The sequence below is a fragment of the Coenobita brevimanus genome, chromosome 14 (assembly GCF_032717465.1).
Source record: "Coenobita brevimanus isolate Jiangsu-jjx chromosome 14, ASM3271746v2, whole genome shotgun sequence".
Taxonomy (NCBI): Eukaryota; Metazoa; Arthropoda; class Malacostraca; order Decapoda; family Coenobitidae; genus Coenobita; species Coenobita brevimanus.
Window position 1 is genome coordinate 28,519,668 of NC_136967.1, and position 22,121 is coordinate 28,541,788.

Below are 22,121 nucleotides of genomic sequence, written 5' to 3' on the forward strand. Positions count from 1 at the left end.
GGAGTATCACACGGTACCTCGTATCAGGAACGGCTGAGGAAGATTTAAGTGGAACGAAATTTGGACTATCACACACGTTCCTCTCTGTTGCCAGAGCCCCATCTCAGTTGTAAACACGTGATTACTTTATCGACATCACAGTTTTCTCAGCATAGGAAATATTAACTCTTTATAAGGGTTTCAGAACGATTGATATTTATTCTAAAATACAGTATTAATAAGTATTCAGTGTTAGGCTAAATTTCAATGCTGTAGTATGATATATTCTTTCCAGTCACATGGGATTTGGTCACGCTGTTTTGCCCGTCGTATCCTCGGCAGGAATCCGTTCAGATACATTCCAAATGCCCGTGGTATCATCGGCAATTTTACCACGTTACTGTTCTGATTAACCATCGTATCCTCGGCAAACCTATTTTGAAGTGCCGTGTGAATAAGTTTCGCTTAGCCTGTCTTCAAACTTGACGCGTGATAGCGGTCTTGGGGTGCATGATAGCATGTATGGTTGTGCATTTGATGTGTGCGCGATAGCAGATAAACGCGATAGCTGAACGCCCAATAGCAGGGGGTTAAGTATATATATATAGATATATATACAGTAATCCCTCTGATATCCAAACGCCCAATATCCGAACATCCCCACTAACCGGACATAATCATCCTGGGATCCAATAGTCCCAAAATGGGCCAAAAACCGCAAAAAATTCGAAAAAAATCTGACTCTTTTCCCACCCGTAATTTGAAATTGCCGCCTGGTGCCGAACAGCTGTTACATCATGGTCCCTTCACCCCTTCCTTCCTCCCCCCTCCCCTGTCAGGGTTGCCATTTGGTATTTTTCATTACCAAGTGTGGGCCAATTTGATAATGAAAAATTCGTTTGGTAATGAATCAGAATAATGCATTACCAAATGGATTTTTCACATGTATGAGGATACACAGGATGGAGATGGTGGATTGTTTGCTCTCTCTGATTAATCTGCTACCCTACATAGCATGAAAATAATCAACATGGTGTTAATTATAAGGAGAGTGATTACATGTATTTCCACTTGTATATATAATTAGTGAAGAATAAATGCTAGCTTTATGAATTTGGTAATGAAAAGCTAAATTTGGTAATGAAAGTTGAGGAGATTGGTAATGTGGCCATTGTGATCTGGCAACTGTGTTACCCCGCCATCATCAACAGTCACAACTTAACTCCGATCGAGAGCAGATGCTCATAGCAGTGCAAGCCACAGGTGCTTGTTTTTTGTGAATTAACAGTGAATAAACTGCAATACCTCGCCACAAGAACACACAGGAATTTACAGTGTTGTGCAGTGTTAAGAAATTAGAATTTAGAGTGCAGAAGATTAACTGTGGACTGCAAACTGGCGGTTCAAAACAGTCTAGGAGCCAGTGACTTGTAAGTACCGAGAATGTTTAATATTGTATAAACTCACCTCTAAAACCTCATTTTATGGTTCTTTTGCATTTATTTCAGTCTTTTATGTCCCTTATTGGTGTGATTTGGGTCTTAAATAGGTGCTATGCATGTCCAGAGGGAGTTGTATAGGTGTTTCTCTGAGTTAGGGTCCATAAGTACAAGTCCATAAGCTGGGGCCCAATATCCGGACAGGACCACTATCCGGACCTGCCTATGGCCCTATTACGTTGGATATCGGGGGGATTACTTATATATATATATATACATATATGTCTTTCATTCCTTCATTCTTTCCTCTTCCTTCTGCCTATGGGTGACTACACTAAGTGACAAGCCAGATGGTTTCCTGTACACCAGTGCTGGGATGCACAAAACTCCGTCGGATGGCAGCCTTAAGGCTGGCCTCATATGAAATATTAGAGGCGGCCCTATGGCTGCCTCTAAGGCCCATGCATGATGACACGTTGCCTTGTCTTAAGGCTGACTTAAGTTTCGTTCATTGGTCTTAGCTAAGGCTAGCCTTAACTGTAGGGAATGTTTTGGAGGAAATCTAGTGCGTCAGCTGCGACCCTGCCGACCAGTCAGACGGCAGAACACAAACACTGGGCCAATCACAGACCTTCATGAATCAGCTGGGGGTGAGAGGCGAGAGGAGTGTTTATGCTGTCATAGTGGGAAACCCGTCACTATATGGAATGCCTAGGTAAACTTCAAGCCAAGGTATATGATAAAATCATCTGTACACATTTCCTTGGTATTCTGTAGATTACCGTGTTTATTTTAGGCAACGTGAGAAATGACCACACTGCAGCAAACCGGCAAACTCTGAACTCAGTCATTTTAGTACGTTAGGTTAATTTAGGCTGCAGTTAGTTTTAGGCTGGGATAGTCTAAGCTACGTTTAAATTCGATTAAGGTAGGTTAGGTTAGGTTAATTTAGGGAAGTGCTTAACATAACGTTCTTCTAAATTAACCTAACCCAACTTAGCCTAACCTAACCTAACATAGATTATCCCAGCCTAACCCCCTGTTGTTTATTACATTATAGTTTGCCATAAAAATGTTAGACATTCTACAGAATACCTATGCATTCTATTAAAATATTCAGTTAGGTAAAATATATGGTCAGAATAGCTTATTTCATACTTTGCCAAAAAATGCTGTCATTCTATAGAATTCCTATGCGTTCTGTACAATACTGTACCTTATTTTCACACAATGCCGGTAACATTAACACAACAGTCATGGATAAGCACGTGGTGCCAGTAATTAATTGAAAACAATGTCAGGTGCAATGAAAAGACGTCCCAATATTAGTGATGAAGAGCAATACACTCACACAACCTTTAAAACATTAGTAAGATGCGAGGGTTTAGGAGTAAAGAAACAAAATAGCAATATGAATGGGAACTTATTATGTTTGCCATGTTTTACCTAACCATTGTCTAACTTCACACAAAGTAATCAGCAACCACAGTTACCTGGCAAAAAAAAATTCACCACAGACACCTTGGTTCAGATCTCTGGTGGTTAGAATTAGCCCAGATATAGGCAACGTGAGTGCTGCCAGGATATCTGTAATTACAGCTCATTATCATTTTGTTGCTGTCACAAACAACTTGCACATCCAGTGAGTGAAACCGTTTGCAGCTGACAAATACATGTTCTTTGTGATCTAGGGCCTTAATTGGTATTAGGGTTCAATCCATTGCTCCAAGCACTTTAGGAAGTTAGGAATAATGATGAATTATCAGCAATCCATAATATGGCTGCATGGCATAGTAGAGGGAAAATAAAGACCATAAGAAACACACTAACATCAAGAAAAAGGAGTAGAATGGAAGACAGAAGAGGGTAGTAAGGAAAGAAAGACTGGAGACAAAAAGGCCCCTTTTAGTTGCCCTTTACAAGCAGGGATAATGGGGATGTATTCTTCCCCTCCCTTCCAAGTGGGAACTCAAGCACTTTAGGAAATTTATTTATTCTGTGGAAACCCTCATCTCTGTCCTTCTCAGCAAACCACTGGGCATCTTAAATTTTCTCAGTCATTTTCTGTATAAAGTATCCGTCACACGTGATATCACTTTGCATACACTTGACTGATGAATACCACCCTCCAACAACACTCTGAAAATTCCCACTAGTGTAGAACCTCTGGGTTGCCAAAACTTGTTGTGTAGGAAGAATGGCATGGCAGTGTACCATGACACTCCCAATATAAGGCTCAAGTTCCGTAAACGAAGGAATTCACTCCTGGGGAAGCGATATTGTCTCAGTACATGTTCATCATTTATGTTAAGGGGGTTCAGTGGCTCCAAGAAACCTCCAATCCCTTTGCAAAGCACGATCTAGTTCATAGGCAACCATCAACTGCAAACCGAGGCAAACAATAACAAGTTGGGTCCGGTTTGTGCTATAGAGAATATCAAATCGGAGTTACTTTATTTACAGGTCTCAATACGGTAAGGCTGCTCCGACCCAGCCTCAGTGGCTGAGGCGGCCTTACCGAGGCTTACCCTCCTGTTGGTGCTTCGTGCATGAGCCTTAGCAACCCACAGCCTTAAACTACCCAACTTAAGGCCGTGTGTAGCCTTAAGGCCGTTTGTGCATCCGGGCCCAGGAAACTATTTACTAGGCTGGGTGGTAACCATACAACCAAATTTTGGCACCTGGTGGTTTAGTGGGTAATTATTGTGCTCCAATCGGATTGAGCCGGTGAAGGTTTATATCCAAGGAGTGGTTGGGTTTATTGCTCTCATAATGCCACTCAGGGATGAGTGAGGTTGGTCACTCTCATCTTAAATATCAGGACCAACTGCCTAGCCCCAGGCTCCTATGCTTCTTATGGGGCAGCGTAGGATTAGATGATGGATGGATCAAGTGGGGTTGGTGGAGGATTAGTGCCCCTCCCTGTAAAACAATTAACTCTAAGCCCTTGGCCACCCCGTTTGGGATACATGGCGTCTGGCAATGAATGAATGATGAATATATATATATATATATATATATATATATATATAAGTAATCCCTCTAATATCTGAACGCCCATTATCTGAACATCCCCACTAACCGGACATAATCGTCCCGGGATCCAATATTCCAAAAATGGTCCGAAAACCGCAAAAAAATTGAAAAAAAAATAAAGAATTTTTCCCGCCCGTAATTTGAACTTGGCGCGCGGGGCGCGGGACAGCTTTGTTGTGGCGCATAATTCCTCTGACGTCCGCTAGAGCGCCCCTGCATCCTCCCCACTTTCCGCCTGTCTCTCGTCGCAAGTGCATGCTCGTCGTCATGGCTGCCCACGTGCTTGCTTTTGTGGTGGTGCCTTACCTGCTGCAGGCACTCCTGCTGCTTTCGTGCCTTTCCTTCATGTGTGTGATGATGGCCCCGCCGCCTGAGAAGTGGAAGAGAGTGGTGTTGACTCTGGAGAAGAAACGGGAGATACTGGAGAAAGTAGATGTGGGGTGGTCTTCTTTCCGCATCCTCCGCAAGTTCAACCTGGCCCGATCTACTTTGTTTGATATTAAGAGATCCCAAGACAAACTCATGCAGTACACGGCTGACTTCTCGTCGAGAAGCAGACGCAACTTGGAGAGGAAGGTGATGTTTACTTCCAAGTTTGCTGAAGTCAACCACTCCACGTTGATTTGGTATCGACAGCAACGTGCTGCTGGTGTGATGGTACGTGGTACGGAGCTGAAGGCTGCTGCTGAGAAGTTCGCCAGGCTTCACGACGCCCTAGACTTCAAGGCATCCGAGGGTTGGCTCTTCGCGTTCAAGTTACGGTATGGCCTTACCAACCGTAAAGCTCATGGCGAAGCTTTGGACGCTAACGAGGATGGAGTTGACGAGTTTCGGCACAAGGTGAAGGGAGGGCCTCACTCTCAGTCAAGTCTACAGTGCTGACGAAACTGATTTATTCTATCGTTCTTTGCCAACAAACATTCTAGCCGAGGAGACAGAGAAGCGTGTACCTGGCCGCAAGCTCTCCAAGAAATGGAATATCTCCTTTGTGTTGTGCCAATGCTAACGGCATGCACCAGCTTAAGCCCGTTATTGTTGGCCGTGCAAAGCAGCCTCGGTGTCTTCGTGGGGTGATGGATGTCCTTCCTGTCGTCTGGTACCATTCTTTGAAGGCATGGTTTACAGCCCAAATCTTCAAAGACTGGTTCCACCGCCACTTCTTCAAAGAGGTCATATATTACCAGACGGAGGCACTGGGAATCCCGCGCGACCAGGTAAAGGCCCTCCTTCTCCTCGACAATGCACCTGGCCACCCGTGCGACAAGGACTTGGTGGCTGAGAATGGCCGGATTAGGTGCATGTTTCTGCCACCTAATACAACTGCTCTCATCCAACCAATGGACCAAGGAGTGATCGTGGCAACAAAGCGCCTATACCGAAGGAAGTTCCTGGACGAGGTGATGGTTGTTCTCGAGGACGAGGACGAGCGCAGGGAGGGACGGGACACGCGAGGCTAGCGGACTTTGGAAAACCTTTGCCGCTACAACATCAAGTCTGCAATCTACAACTGGGCCAGGGCATGGAAGGAAGTCCATGTCAAGACTCTAGAAAATGGTTGGTCTCGTCAGCTTCTCGGAACGGATGTGGAGTACAATTTCCTAGGTTTTGACGTGAATGACTTCCATGCACATCTACGTACGCATGGCAACGATGTTGATGTGGACGATGTGCATGAGTGGTTGGATGACGACGAGGGCAATCCTAGATATCAGACCCTGTCTGATATCGAGATCGCATCTTCAGTTGCAGGTGTCAGTACCCAGCTTGAAGATTCCGACGAGGATGGCGACGATGATGCGGACTCCTCTCAGCATGACACAACTCCAGCCATCCCAAAGCTGAGTGCACTCCGGGAACACCTAGAGTTCGTTCTCGACTACCTGGAACACCTGGACTGCGACAGGGAGATGGGGCCCTTGGGACTTGTGGAGGAAGTGCGTGCTTTCAGGCAGCGCATCATCAATCATCAGAATCGTCGTTCCTTGTGTCAATCAATGTTTGACAGTTTTTTCAGGCCCGTGACCCCCGCTGTGCCCAGCCCTGGCTCCACTCCATTGCCTCCCCAAGACTGGCCCTCATGGTCCTAGCCACAGCCCAGCACATCAGCCACGGTGGAGTCACCGCTCGACGTGAGTTTGCGTCTGTCTTCAGAGTCGTCTGCAGTGGGTACACCATCACCATGACCCAGCGACGCACCCCTAGGTCACCTGCCAGTGATACTCTTGGACTCTGACAGTGAATAGACGCCAAGAACTTCTCCACTAGACCACACAGAAATTTAGTGTTGTGCAGTGAAAAAAACAGTGCATTGTGTTAAGGATTTACAGTTGTGAGTGAAAAGACAATTTTTGAACTAAATTTAACGTAAGTAGACTTGTGTGTTTTTGCTTTAGAAAATGGTTAGAAGAGTGGAAGAAGTTAAAGTGCAGAGTGCAACACTTAGTAAGTTACAATGGAGCATAAGTTAGACAAGAGTGCGCACTGTGAAGAGAACGGGCTTCTGAGTGCGAATGACTAAGTTCAGTGCAAGACTTCATGAACAGTGTACTGCAAGTGCTTCAGGAAATCCTTCTTACTGTCAGAGTCCGAGAGGAGGCGGTTATTCATCGAGATGGCCATGGACTTGCTGTAAGTAGGCAGAATGTTTCATACTGTACTCTACTGTATTTTCCATACTATACTTACCTCAAACACATCATTTCACTTTTTTATGTCCCTTATTGGTGTGAATATGCTGTGTCTTAGGTGCTGTGCATGTGCAGTAGGAAGGTGTTTTTCTGAGTTAGGCTAGGTTAGGGTCCATAACTACCAGTCAGGAGCCAGGGACTTGTAAGTACCCAGAATGTTGAATATTGTATGAACCTGCCTCAAAAACCTCATTTTATGCTTCTTTTGCATTTACAGTACACCCTCATTATCGACGTTTTTTTTATTGACGGATTTGATTATCGACGGTTTTATTTTCTCCTGGGAGTTAAATTATTGTCATTAAAAAAATAAAAAAAATAAAGAATTGTATTGGCACCTCCTAGGAAGTTTGCGCGCCATCCCGCCAGGTGTCTCTGGCTGCTCGCGGCATGTTCCCGCCGACCCAACAAACAACAGCATCAGTACACGTTTGTCTGTTGTTCTCATATCGTGTTCGGCCACATCTATCGTGCTTTCGCGATCATCATGGCTCCGAAGCGCCCTTGTAACACTCCAACTGGAAATAAGGCAGCTAAGAGAGCAAGGAAAGTACTTACCTTGGAAGTAAAGAACGAAATATTACAAAAACTTAGAAGTGGAATGAGCTATGCAGCGGTTGGTCGCGAGTATGGCATGAATGAATCCAGTGTTCGTGGCATAAAACGGAGAGAAAAAGACATTAAAGATGCTCTGGCTTCGTGCACACCAGGATTGGCTAAAGTAACGATGCATGTGAGAGATGATGCCTTGGTGAAAGTGGAAAAGGCACTGAATATTTGGATTGAGGACTTAAACCGTCGACACGTGCCGCTAGACTCCCAGTTCATCAGAAACAAAGCAAAACAACTCTATGCTCGGTTTGCTGGTGAAAGCAGTGGTGTTGGTGAAGATAATGGTGATGAAAGTGAGGCAGGTGAAAATAGTGATGATGGTGATGAAAGTAATGACGATGGTGGTAGGCCTAGTAATGTTGGTGCTTCTAGGCAAAAGAAATTTGCAGCCAGCAAGGGCTGGTTCGAGAATTTTAAGAAAAGGTATGGCCTACATAACATTAGGATGACTGGTGAAGCAGCTTCAGCAGATCAGATAGCAGGAGAATCGTACCCATGTGACTTTGCTGAACTTATAAGGGAGAAAGGGTACAGGCCTGAATAAGTGTTTAATGCGGACGAAACAGGCCTGTGGTGGAAGAAAATGCCTAAAAGAACGTACATTTCGAAGGAGGAGAAAAGTGCGCCAGGCTTTAAAGCAGCAAAAGATCGTGCGTCTGTGCTGTTGCGTGGTAATGCAGGAGGACATATGATAAAACCCTTAATCCTGTATCATTTGTTATAATGTTAAAGACGAGTTGGATTTTTTGTCAATAAAGGATATTTCTTGCAAAAGTTAAGCAGAGATTAAATATGAAATATACGAGCATAAGGAGAGTTGAATTTTCCTAAAAGAAGATCCTAGCGAAAGCTAGGCTAAGATTCATCTTTGATAGCATAAACTGCCATACAGTCGTGAAAATTTAGGTCAGGGAGAAATGGAATATCAAGAATGAAAGGAAGCTCTTGAGAATGAAAGTAAATAGGAGAGCGTGGTCTCTCTGGTATGAGCTAGCAGCACCGGCGTGTGTTGTGAAGATCGGTGCGAACAGCTGATCTAACGTAACACTTGCCTCACACTCTCAGTTATTAGAATGAATGAATGACCACCACTGCTGCTTTCGTTTTTTTTTTTTTTTTACACACTCAGTTATGTAAACGTATGGATGGCTACAACTGCTGGTTTCGCCTTTTATTTTTAGATGGAGTGAGGTGTAAGTGGAGAGAGAAGTGATGATACAGCAGCCATTACAAGTTGAGGTCCAGTGTACCACCACTATGCATCAACATCAGAGATTATGCTATTTTTTCCATGATTCTTTACTTAATATAAGTACTGTAGTTTTATTATGATATTCAGTTTTTCAGTTGCCTAACTAATTTATTTCTAAGAAACACTAAAACTAAACTGCATATTACACACGAGTGATTGAAGGGATACTAAAATACATAAACAAAGGGTACCTGACCAGACGAAAATCGGTATCGACGGTTTTAGGCATCGACGGGTATCTTAGGTACCTAACCCCCGTCGATAATGAGGGTGTACTGTATTTCAGTCTTTTATGTGCCTTATTGGTGTGATTTGGGTCTTAAATAGATGCTATGCATGTCCAGAGGGAGTTGTATAGGTGTTTCTCTGAGTTGGGGTCCATAAGTAGAAGTCCATAAGCTGGGGTTTATCCGGACAGGACCACTATCCGGACCTGCCTATGGCTCTATTACATCGGATATTGGAGGGATTATTGTACATATATATATATATATATATATATATACAGTGCTCGTCAGAAGTATTCAGCGATGTCCGCCGGGCGCGCAATACTTATGGCCCAAAAAGAATCACCCCATTTTTGGGGGTAAGAATTGAGCCACAAGTTTGAGCTCCGAGCATGACGTCACGGTAGCCTGAGGCCTTCTGACGCGCTGGTTGGTTCCCGCCTCAGTTGCCCACGGGCTGCCTGAGAGAGAGGAACTCCGCCGAGTGTCCCTCTCAAATTGCGCCATTTTTTACCGAGTGTCCCGCAGTGTTTTGGCCTTCAAAACTTTGTTATGGCACCTATCCGTGAACTATCGAGTGAAATCATATCCCAGATCATTGCTCTAAAGGAGGCAGGCCACCAGACAAAGGAAATTAGTGAATTGGTTGGTGTGGGACGATCGACAGTGCGTCGTTGGTGTGCGCGGTTTCGGAGGAAAACAGTGGTGAAGTTCCCACAAAGAAACCGAGGTCTGGTAGGCCTAGGAAAACTTCCCCAAGGTCTGTTAATGTTTTAAAACGTGCAGTGGAGTTTAATCCTTGTGTGAGTGCAAGGAAAATTAAGGAGAGCAACCCAGAAGTGTTTGGTGAGGTGTCAGTGAGAACAGTGTCTCGTAGGGTGCATGAGCTTGGTTACACAAGTCACAGGCCTGTGAAAAAGCCTCTTCTCTCTAGCAGCCAGAGAATTCGTAGGCTTGCCTTTGCTAATAAATATCTAAATTGGGGTGAGGAGCAATGGTTGTCAGTGTTGTGGTCTGATGAGGCAACGTTTAGTGTTACCTGTAACAGAGGAGCATGCAAAGGTAGTGACCCACTTGACCCACGGTATGTAGAAAGCACAGTTAAACATCCTGATTCACTCATGGTATGGGGTTGTTTTTTCAGGGAAGGGTTTGGGGAAGCTTGTTGTACTTCCCAAGAACCTCAGAGTGAATCAGGATGTTTACCTGGAGCTTCTGTGTGATCATTTACCAGACTCCTTCGAGCTAACAGGTGCACGAGTGTTTCAGCAGGACGGTGCACCTGCTCACAAGGCCAAATCGGTCACCAATTGGCTTTGTGACTGCGAGGTATCATTCATGACAGACTGGCCAGGAAATAGCCCAGACCTCAACCCGATTGAAAACCTCTGGTACCTCGTAAAGAAGAGTCTCCAAGGGAAGGACGTGAGCTCTCTGCCTAAGCTGGAAGCCGCCATTCGTGACTCCTGGGACAAAATACCCCTCCAGCACCTCAGGAGCCTCGCCCTTTCACTTCCAAGACGTCTCAGGTCCGTGAAGAAACGTAAAGGCTACCCTACGAAGCACTAAAGGTAAATAAAATGCATTATTTATATGTTTTTTCAATGTTGAAAGGTTTGTTTCTCAGGAGGGACGCAGGGCGCCCCATACTTCTGACGAGCACTGTATATATATATATATATATATATTTATATATATATATATATACAGTAATCACTCCAATATCCGGATCAATAGAGCCATCGGTAGGTTCGGATATTGGTTTTGTCCGGATATTGGGCCCCAGCTTATGGACTTGTACTTACGGACCCTAACACAGAGAAACACCTATACAACTCCCTCCAGACATGCATAGCACCTATTTAACACCCAAATCACACCAATAAGGCACATAAATGACTGAAATAAATGCAATAGACACATAAAATGTGGGTTTAGAAGTATGTTCATACATTAATAAACATTCTGGTACTTATGGACTCTAACCGAACCTAACCTAACCGAACCTAACCGAACTCTGAAAAACACATTCCTACTGCACATGCATGAGGTAAGTTTAGTATGGAAAGAAGTACAGTATGACACTTTCTGGTAAGTATAGTATGGGAAAAAATACAATATGAAACATTCTGGTAAATATAGTATGGAAAATAGTACAACATGAAACATTTTGGCTACTTACAGCAAGTCCCTGGCCACCTCGATGAATAACCGCCTCCTCTCGGACTCTGACAGTAAGAACGATTTCCTGAAGCACTTGCACTGCACTCTTCCTGAAGTCTTGCACTGAACTTAGTCACTAACACACAGAAGTCCGTTCTTTTCACAGTGTTCACTTTAGTCCAAATAATGTTCCATTAAATTTAAGTGTTGCACATTAACTTTTCCCAAGCCATGGCGAAGAGCGTAGGTCTTGTCGCGGTGAGAGACAGGCGGGAAGTGGGGAGGATGCAGCGGCGCTCTATCGGACGTCGGAGGAATGACGAACCAAAACAATGCTCTCACGCGGCGCGCGCGGCAAGTTCAAATTACGGACAGCAAAAAATCGATTTTTTTTCCAATTTTTTTGGATTTTCGGACCATTTTGGGAATGTTTGATCCCAGGACGATAAGGTTCGGTTAGTGGGGATGTTCGGTTATTGGGCGTCCGGATATTAGAGGGATTACTGTATATATATATATATATATATATATATATATATATATATATATACACACACACAGGTATATATATACTGTACATAATTGTGTTGGGCTACTTTATACTGAAATTCGCTACTTTTGAGGCCTGTTTCCGCTACTTTCGGTCACAAGAGTCTGGCAACCCTGGTTCCAAGACATTTTGTTTACACTTCTCTGCCAGCCACCATCATGTGCAGTACACTTCTTAACCAACCACCATCACGTGTGCAGCATTTTGTCTGTTTTTTTTTTTAGCTGTGCTGAGAACTTGAGAACACATAATGGCTGATGAAACACAGAAATGTGGAATGGGTGACTTTGGCAGACCACCAACTAAGGCATCCATGCACCATACACCACGTGTACATCAAGCCCATTATTTTCTTTTCTTATGAGTTTTTCTGTAATGTATTGTTTCTTGGCGAAAATAAATTAAATTGAATCATGTTATGTGTGTTTATCACATGATTTACACCCAATAATGTTGTAATGTAGGTGGAAAATCAGTCCAGTCATGCATGCTCAGAACCAATTTATTTTTTCCCATTAGTTATTCAGTTCAGATTTGGCGAATTCCAGTTTGGTGAGTTTTTTTTCGCACCTATTACTCACCAAATGTGAGAGTTCACTGTACAAGTATTTGGATTCTTTAAGTATACAGTACATGAAGTTGAGTATCCCGGTAAATATATTCTTTAAATTTTTGGGTGAACCAGAGAATTGATGTAATTTCATTTTTTTTCCCTTTAGAAAGAATTACAGTATTGTATGACCACAACCCTTCCTTCATCACTCTTCTCACACTGCTCACCTATAATATTGCAATTCTCCCTCTTCACCTGATTTGTCACCTTAAATATCATGTTCTTCCTTTCAACATGATTTAGGTTATCAAGTAAAAGTCTCTGTGACTCAGACTTTGCCCTGTATACCTGTCTTCTAGCCCTGCACTTGACAGCCAAGTATTCTTCTTTCTGACCACACTTCTTCCATTCCCGGAAAAGCCTTCTTTTCTCCTTAACTGCAGCATCTACACCCTCATCCCACCACACTTTATGTCATGGTGGGCCTCTTGTCCAACCTCATATTGCATCAGTAACTCTCAAGAGGTCGTTCTTGGGGGCTCTGTAATGTTCATTAACGCCTCTGTCAGTGGCTTCCTGTTCAGCCACCACTCTCCTCCTCTCACTATAAAAGCGTCCCTTACTGCCCGGTTTTCCAGCTACCATATTTTCCTCCTAGGTGAATTTTTCATCACTCGCTCTTTAAGTATCATGTCACATATCAATAATCTGTGCTGCCGCACACACTTCTCGCTTCCTATGACTTTAACATCCCTCACTAACCTCCTCTCAGCCCTCCTGACCAGGAACTAATCTATCTGATTGCAGTTTCCCCCAGACTCATATGTACTCTACCTACACTCTCTTTTCCTAAAATGTGTGTTGTACACAATCATGTTCATTGTCTCACAAACTCGAGTATCCTTTCCCCTTCATTTCTTGCACCATGTGTCCACCATTTATTCCTTAATATCCTTGAGCTGCTTTACCTACATGACCATTTAAGTCCCCTACCAAAACCACTATCTTATCATCCCCCATACCACCTACTACATGTATTAAGTCATCCCCAAATCTATCCTCTACCTCATCCAAGCCTGCCTATGGAGCATATGTCAATGTAATTGCAAACATCATTCCACTGAACAAAACTCACTACTAATATCCTATCACTTACTATCATAACATTCATAACATATTCCACCCATTTCTCCATAACCAACACACTCTCACCCCATATCCGTCTGTCTCCCCCTACCAAAACAGCTTATAATAGCAATCCATCCCAACAGTCTTTCTGGCTGATCCATCTCTGTACCGGACTTCCTGCAAACATGTGACATCCACCCACCTCCTACTGAATGCCCTAACCACTTCCCCTGCTCTACCCTTTAAACTTCTTCCATTCCATGAACCAGCTCTCATCCCCCTGCATGATATAATGTCCTCAGGCTTGCATTGAAACTCATTCTTGTACTTGGTCATAGTCGGTAATAATAAAGAGGGAGAGACATGCCACAGGTCCCACCCACTGCACAGTCCCAGGTCCAGGCAATGGATCTGGGACCCCTAGCCCACCAGCCTTACCAGTGGTTGTGGTAGTGGCCTCGGAGCACTCTGCCAGGACAGCTACAGAGACTATCTCCAAGGGTGCCTTGGCACTGTCACTGCCCTGCCATTATGCACCTACTGATAGGGCAGGCTCCTGGGGCACTACTTCCAGGTTTGGGCCCCTCTCTGTTGAGTGGAAGAAGCAGTCTGGGAACCACAATGCCCTGTACCTTCTAGCACAGGTTGGAGCCCCATTTCGCCCTGGGCCCACAATCTATGCTGGCGAGACTCCATCATGCCTCCCCCCAAAAGTCTGCCACTAAGTAGCAGGGGCAAAGTTTTCTGGCTTCATGCCCTTGCTGGCATCAACCCCTGTAATATAGTGGGGCACATTGTGTGATATGTAAACCGTGGGTTCAGAAATTGCATGCTTCCTTGGCTGGCCCTGGGACCATTATTTCAGAGTTTTAAAATCAATTTCTCTTTCTTACAGATGTGAAGAGAATTGTCTGGTGCTCCTGACAATGTGTTTTCTAGCTTCCTAAACCCATCCTGTGATTTGCAGAAGAATTCTTAAAATAACGGTGCACGTGCCATATGGGTGAAAATATCTGAGATGAAGTGACCACCTGACTGTTTGAGATGGTGGCGTAGGGTCGTGTAAAAATACCAGTGACTTCTGTTTTCTTCCCATAATTGTTCGCAATTTTTTTTTTTAGCTTGCTCTAACTGAACATCACTGACACTGGTACAGTAAAGTGTTGTTCAATGCTGGGGGCTATTAAGGGGTTAAGGAACATGATGATAATAACAGGGGGGAAATTTTTCAGTGAAAAAAGAGAATTTACCACCCTGAAAATAGAAAAAGAACAGAAATTAGACTGGAGGAATATGACTTGAATTGGTAAAGTCTTTTTGCTCTTTAAGTGTACATCTAACACTTATTCATTTGTTTATTCTTGTGCTAATGTGTGAAAGCGAGATTATTGATACAAACAATAATGTACAGTAATCCCTCTACTATCCGATCTAACAGAGCCAAAGGCATGTCTGGAAAGTGGTCCCATCTGGAAAATGGACCCCTAGCTCCTGGACTGGTACTTAAGGACCCTAACCCAGCCTAACTTTGAAAGTCACCTAAATAACTCTCTACCGGACATGCATAGCACCTATTTAAACCTATTTAAGACTCTGTTCACACCAATAATGGACATAAAGCATTAAATAAATGAAAAGGAATCAAGAATTAGGAATTAGAAGCGACTTTACCTCAGCCAGGATACTTACAGCACGTTTGTGGCCGGCGTTTCTAAGGTTTTGGCAGTGGTGAAAATGCTCTTGAAGCACATACAGTAATCCAGTGTTTTGCTGCACTTAGTTCTTTGCACTGTGAGTTATAATTGTTTAACACTGCACATCGTTCTTAACTGCACCACGCCAGTTTCAGTCGCCAGTTTCAACCGCCAATTTGCACTCCACAGTTAATCCTTTGCATTCTAAATTCTAATTTTTTAACACTGCACAACACTGTTAATTCCCATGTGGTCTAGTGGTGAGGTATTGCAGTTTATTCACTGTTTATTCACAAAAAAAGAGCACGTGTCGCTTCCATTGCCATAGGCATCTACTCACCATCGAAGGTAGGCAGTAACTGTTGGAATGTTGGTGACAGGGAAACAGAGTTGCCAGATCGCAGTGGCCACATTACCAAACTCCTCAGTTTTCATTACCAAATTTAACTTTTCATTACCAAATTCGTAAAGCTAGCATTTATTCTTCACTAATTATATATACAATTGGAAATACATGTAATCACTCTTCTCATAATTAACAGCATGTTGATTATTTTCATGCTATGTTGGCAAGCAGATTAATCAGAGAGAGCAACCAATCCACCATCTCCCTCCTGTGTATCCTCATACATGTGAAAAATCTGTTTGGTAATGCATTCTTCTGATTCATTACCAAATGAATCTTTTCATTACCATATTGGCCCACATTTGGTAATGAAAAATACCAAATGGCAACCCTGACAGGGGAGGGGGGTTAAAGGGCCGTGGTGTAAACCAGCTGTTTGGTGCCGCGCGGCAATTTCAAATTACAGGTGGGAAAAAATACGGATTTTGGGGGAATTTTTTCTTTTTTTGGCCATTTTTGGGTTCCGAAGGTCCAGGCCCACAATGTCCGGTAAGTGGGGTGTCCAGAAAGTGGGCGTCTGGAAAGTACGGGCATTACTGTATTCCATTAACTCCTTAATAAACCCTGCGTTGAACAATGCTTTACGGTACTGGTGTTAGTGACATTGAGTTAGCACGAGCCATCAAAAACTGTGAAGAATTATGGGAAGGGAATGGGGATCACTGGTATGTTTACACGACCCTACGCTACCATCCCAAGCAGTCAGTTGGTCACTTCATCTCGGATGTTTTCGCTCACATGCACTGTAATACAGTACAGTATTATGAATTCATCTGCAAATCATAGCAAATCACAGGATGGGTTTAGGAAGGTAGAAAATACATTGCTATGTGTGCCAGATGATTCTCTTCACATCTGTGAGTAAAAAAGAAATTGATTTTAGAACTCTGGAAAGTGGTCCCATGGCTGGCCAGGGGAGCACGCAAATTTCTGAATCCACAGTCACTGAAGGGTTAAGCTGTACCCATGATTGTTTGTTTCCGGCGTGGTGAAAGAAACGTACTTTATGTACTCAAAGGTGGATTTCGTTTCCCAGTTTCCCAACTGTAGGTTAGGTTAGGATTAATTAATTATTGTGTGTGTACAGTATATGCGCCAATGCAAGATCGTGCAAGCAGAGTGAAAGAAGACTTCTGGACAAATGTGGAAGCATGCATGGAAAAGTTTGAAAGGAATGAGAGTGTTTTTGCTTGGAGATATGAATGGAAATGTAGGAAATGTGAAGGTTGATGGAGCACAAGCAGACCCCGAGATATGATACCCTTATATGCGATACCTCAGCATAGCGATGGGGGTAGAAGTACCACCGTACCACACTGAATCATGGCCAAGCCCCAATATAACGATTTTTTTTTTTTTTACCAATTTTGATTATATTTTATACTTAAATTTTGTGTGTAGCCTGATTTTTTAATGGTTTTTAGACTTGGATTAATGTGTTTTAGTCATAGGTGGGGTGAACATTGTCACTTTGGGGTTCAGTTTATTAAGTACGATTTTTTCCAGACTTGTTTTCAATGATCTTCAGATTTTATTTTTGGGTTTGAGTGAGTTATAAACTGCTTTTAGGCTTAGTTAAGCTTGTTTTAAAGCTATATGGGGATATAGGTTAGCAGGAAACTTGTTTTTGGACTCATTTGGATGGGTTTAAGACAGTTGGGGGGGAAACCCAAGGCTCAAATATGCATCCCTATACTTTACTTATTAAATCTACCCTAAGGTACAATACCCCACCTAGCGATGAGTTTTCACTTAACCAATTGCTTTGTTAAACCAGGGTATGCCTGTAGTTGGTGAGTGGGGTGTGTCTGTGGAAGTGGATGAAAATGGCAGTGCTCTTTTGGACATCTGTGCAGGTAGGGGGTTGGTGATAGGCAATCACTTCTGTAGACACAAAATGATCCACAGGTATACGTGGCGACTGATGAGAAGAGAGGATGGTGAACTGAATGAATGGAAGGCAGTGATCGATTATATGTGTGTGTCGATAATAGAATGAGGTGTGTAATGGATGCAAGAGCATACAGAGGTTGGGGGAGTGGGCTTTCTGACTACCATTTGATGGTGATGAAGTCAAGATTCAAGTTAAATGGAGGAGGAGGAGAGGGGAAGGACAGGAGGAAGTAGTCCATACAAGGAGGGTAGAAAGGTTGCAAGAGGATGGAAATCAGGCAGAATATAAGAGAAGTGGAGGAGTGGTTGGGTAATTGTGATTTGGAGCAGATAAGGGATGTGGAAGATGTGTGCAAGATATTCACAGAAAAAAATCTGTGGGGCACTTGAGGTGGTGTGTGTGGTAAAGAAAAGACAAAAGGGAGTGGAAGGAACAACCTGATAGAATGAAGAAGTGAGACAGACTGGCACAAAAGAAGAAAGCATATAGTGAGTGGATGAGAAACGGGGGCATGGGGGAAGTTGAGAGACAGAAGAGAGAGTTATATGTAGAGAGGAAGAGAGATGAAAAGATTAGTAGGAGAGAGTAAGGGGAGAGTGGATGAGGAATTTGGAAGGAATTTGAGTGTTAAGTGGAGGGAGTGTAAGAGAATGTTCTGGAAAAAAGTAAAGAGAATTAGCCAGGGTGATAAAGAAGTAAGTTGGGGAGTGAAAGATAAAAATGGTATATCGCTAGTGGAGAAGGGAGAAAAAGTGAGCAGATGTAGAGAACACTTTAGCCCCAAACCGCTGGGTAACGTCTATACACGTCACAATTGGGGTGTTACATGGCCTCCAGGTAGCGGCTATACATGCAAGTGTCTTCCCGCCACCTTTTGAACTGGCTGCCATTTCATCTCGGCACCAAAGGGTAGGGAGGGAGTCCCTCCATAGCACACAGGCGAGAATCAGTCTGTCCCGGGCTTTTGCCAGGTGTACAATGATTTCTTCAGGTTCCTATTTGTCTGATTCTGTTCACGCTGCCTGTAGCCAGTTGCATCATCCACCCCTGCCAAGCCCCTTTCCAAGGATACTAGAAAAGGACTCAGGAAAGTGCCATAATGCATTGTCTAGTTTATTTAGTAGTGAAGAAGTTATCACATTGAGAGTAAAGCCATAGTCGGTGCCTCGGACTGATGCATGAATACGTCCTGCTCTCTCACAGAAAAGTAGTTCTCATCCTCATGTCATTACCCATCAGTGCAACAACCTACAGAACTGGGGATACTCTCATTCACAAGAGAAAGAGTTTATGAGTAATATGGTCTTTCATTTGTTTCCCTAAGTGCTATACTTTCCTAGATATTAAGGTTTGAAAACAAGCAGTTTCCGGGAAATTGCTCATAGTTAGGTGATGACTGCGTTAAAAATAGCCTGGCATTTGGGGGTTAAGGAATTGTTGAACATAGAGAATGAAAGTAATGTGAGTGTAAGTGGTTGGGGAATGATTGGGAGGAGGAGGGAAGTGAGAATAGAGGATGGAATCAGTTGAATGGAAGTAGTGGAAGCAATGAAGGAAGTCAAAATGGAGAAAGCCCAAGGAATTGATGGAGTATATGGTGAAATGCTGAAGCATAGGGGAGAGAGTAATAGAATGGAAATGGAAGTTGTGCAGATTGGCCTGGGAGGAAGGTAGAGTCCCAGAGGATTGGAAGTCAGGTATAATTATTCCCCTGTACAAAGGAAAAGGTGAAAAAGAAGTGTGTGGTAATCATAGGGACATTTGTCTTCTTAGTGTAATGGGAAAAGTATATGGTAGCATACTTACGGACTAAGTTACGGAAATAACAGAGGGGGTGCTCACCATCCACCCACTTGATGTAGTGCTGCTTTGAGTGTCTGCCCTTTTCTCTCTTCTTTCCCTCCTCTTTCTTCTTATGTCTTTCTTTTATTCTTTCCTCTTTCGTCTGCCTACAGGTGATTTTACACTCCGTCTTCTGTCTTTATTTCCTTTATTCTTTCCTCTTCCTTCTGCCTATGGGTTACTCTACACTGAGTGACAAGCCAAATGGTTTCCTGTACACCAGGAAAACATTTACGATGCTGGGTGGTAACCATATAACTAAATTATGATCCTAGTGATTTAGTGGGTAATTAAGGTGCCCCAGTTGGATTGAGCCTGTGTAGGTTTATATTCAAGTGGTGGTTGGGGTTTATTGCTCATGTAGTGCTACTCAGGGATGAGTGAGGCTGGTCACTCTCATCTTGAATGTCAGGACCAACTTGCCTAGCCCTGGGTTCCTACGTTCCTCATGGGGCAACGTAGGATGATGATGATTAGTTGAAGGTTTCAGGAAGGGAAGAGGTTGTGTAGATTAGGGCCAGGATGCACAAAGCTCCATCAGAAGGCATCCTTAAGGCTGGCTTTATATAAAATATAAAAGACTGCCCTACTGCTGCCTCGAAGGCCCATGCACGACGACCCTTGCTTTGTCTTAAGGCTGACTTTAATGAATAGGGGGGAAATCTCATGCATCAGCTAAGATGTTACTGACCAGTCAGACAGCAGAACACAGAAACACTGGGCCAATCCTAGAGCTTCATGAATTGGCTGTGGGTGAGAGGCGAGAGGTAGTGTTTATGTTACTGGCAAAGTGGAAACTCCCTGTACTGTTGTTTGCAGATGATACTGTATTGTTAAGTGAAGACGAAGGGGAACTGCAAGGCTTTGTGAATGAGTTTGGGAGTGTGTGTAAGAAACGGAATCTAAAGGCGAAAATAAGGAAGAGTAAAGTTATGGTCCTTGAGAGAAATGAAGCCACTGAATGTACAGTGAGGCTGGATGAGGATGAAAAGGAAAATGTGAGTGCATTTAAGTACTTAGGTAATGAGATTAGTAAGGATGGAAGATTAGAGAGTGAAGTGCTTGAAAGGGTACAGTGAGGAAGAAAGGTTGCAGGTTCTTTGAAAGCAGTGATAAGGAACAGGGAAATGAGCATGGAAGTAAAATAGTCACTTCATGACAGTATTGTGATACCAGCTCTAATGTATAGAAGTAAGCTTGGTCCTTGTTGGAAGGACACAAGTCAAGAGTGAGAACAGTGGAAATGAGTTATCTGAGAGGAGCATGTGGAAGTGACAAATGGGGAAGTGAAAGAGTGCTGTGGTGTGGATATAGATGTGATAGAAAGCGTTTTGGGAAATACATTGAGGTGGTTTGGCCATGTGGAGAGGATGGAGAGCGAGAGACTAGCGAGGAGAGTGTATGCGGATGAGGTGGAGGGAGGGAGAGGGAGGGGAAGGCCAAGGATGAGATAGATGGATGGAGTGGAGAGGTATAAGAGAGAGGGGGGGTGTGAGCTGGGAGCAAGGCTGTGAAGTGGCATTGGACAGGGCAACAGGGAGGCGATTTGTTTGTGGCCATCCCTTGCTGGATTGAGGCACCTGGCAATAGATAGATTGATAGTGTCTGTGGCCAGCTGGGGTGATTCTGCTTTTGGTAGTGATGATGATTGGGAGGTGGTCAGAACCAAGGGTTTTGACCACTCTCCAGGATGTTGTGGAGGTGAGGTTTGGGGAGCAAAAGGTGATGTCTGGGGATGATAGGAGGAAGAGCACATGATGTGGAATATGGATATGTTGATGGAGATTATTGAGGATGACAAGATTATCTGTTTGGGAATGTAGTACCAACCCCCTGTCTGTGTGAGGGTTGTTGACTTGCCAAGCTGACACCTTGGTATTGAAATCACCACCCAGGATGATGTTGGGTATGTTAGTGATGTGTATATGAGGAGAGTAATTGTGTGGTAGAGTACTATGGCAGATGATTTGGGGGGGAATGTATGTATTGGCAATTGTTGTGTGTGATTTGTTGCCAGTGAATGTTTTAGTTGATTGTATTTCTGTGTGGTGTCATGTGGGGGAAGAAGTGATTTTGTGTGTGCACTAGTATCTGAAAAGTTGATGGATTTATGTGCCAGGGTGATGAGTCCACCTCCACCGTCATCGGTCCGGTCTTGTCTGATGGTGGTGAGATTAGGAAATGTAGGTGTATTTTGGGTTCTGCGTAGTTTTGTTTCTTGTAAGATGGCAGTGTGTATGTTTTGTTGTTTGATGAATTGTGTGGGTTCTTGTTTTTTGGTGTTGATGCCATATATGTTTATTTGTAGATTTTTTTTTTTTTTATGCAAGGAAGAAGGAACCAAAGGCCATGAGCCTGCAATTAATGTTCCTTCCAAGAGAAAAACAAAATACAAGAGAGAGCCAAATTCAAGATCCGATCATTTTGAGATTCCTGGACACAATGCATTTGAAAGACTGAGATCATAATGTTAATGTTGAGTGTACGATGTGTGATGGGTGCTGCAGCACGGCGGAGGTGGGGGTATTGGTGGAAGGGAAAGGGTAGGAGAAGGTTGTGATAGAGATAAGGGTTGGAGTGAATTAGATTGGGATGGAATGGGAGGGGTTGCAGGATTGGATGATGTGGGAAGGATTGGTGGGTTAGGCTGAGGAGGTGT

The 22,121-nt window shown here is 43.5% G+C and overlaps 1 protein-coding gene across 1 annotated transcript in view; it reads left to right on the forward strand.

Annotated features, from left to right (window-relative positions):
• LOC145389610 (mitochondrial import inner membrane translocase subunit TIM14-like) overlaps positions 1–22,121 on the forward strand; it is a 185,948-nt gene that overhangs the window by 14,919 nt on the left and 148,908 nt on the right. The window lies entirely within an intron of this gene.